The sequence below is a fragment of the Macadamia integrifolia genome, chromosome 7 (genome assembly GCF_013358625.1).
Source record: "Macadamia integrifolia cultivar HAES 741 chromosome 7, SCU_Mint_v3, whole genome shotgun sequence".
Classification (NCBI taxonomy): Eukaryota; Viridiplantae; Streptophyta; class Magnoliopsida; order Proteales; family Proteaceae; genus Macadamia; species Macadamia integrifolia.
In genome coordinates, this window is record NC_056563.1 from 24,772,909 (window position 1) to 24,773,353 (window position 445).

Sequence of the window (445 nt, forward strand, 5' to 3'; positions counted from 1 at the left end):
AAAAAAAAAAAAAAATCTCTAAAAAGGTTTAGGTTTGCTTCCAACAATAAAGGTATTATAAGGTCTGTTTAAATTGGGTCAGTACCAGTCCAAAAACCTGGTCTGCATTAGGCAGTTAGTTATAAATATGAGATCATTTTCTAAGAAAATCAGAAAATTTTTTTTCCACTCTAAAATGCGTGGCCTCTGAAGCCTAGTTATTACAAAATCTACATACAATTTGACAATAGATGGTTCTAAACTATTTTACAACTTTCTGTACGCCAAATGGTTTTTTTTTTTTTTTTTTCTTGAAGGGGAAGGCAGAGCAACGGAACACATTTCTTCACACTTTCTAAATGTCAACAAGGAAAAGGTCAGGTACATTAACCTTTTTCATTTCTTTTCATTGCACCTGTGAGACAACCTAATTGGTTTTCTTAATGTCATTATGTCCCCCCCCCCC

The 445-nt window shown here is 33.5% G+C and overlaps 1 pseudogene; it reads right to left on the bottom strand.

The window, feature by feature from the left end:
* The window catches only part of LOC122083313, a 7,655-nt pseudogene that overhangs the window by 4,171 nt on the left and 3,039 nt on the right, over positions 1 to 445 (bottom strand).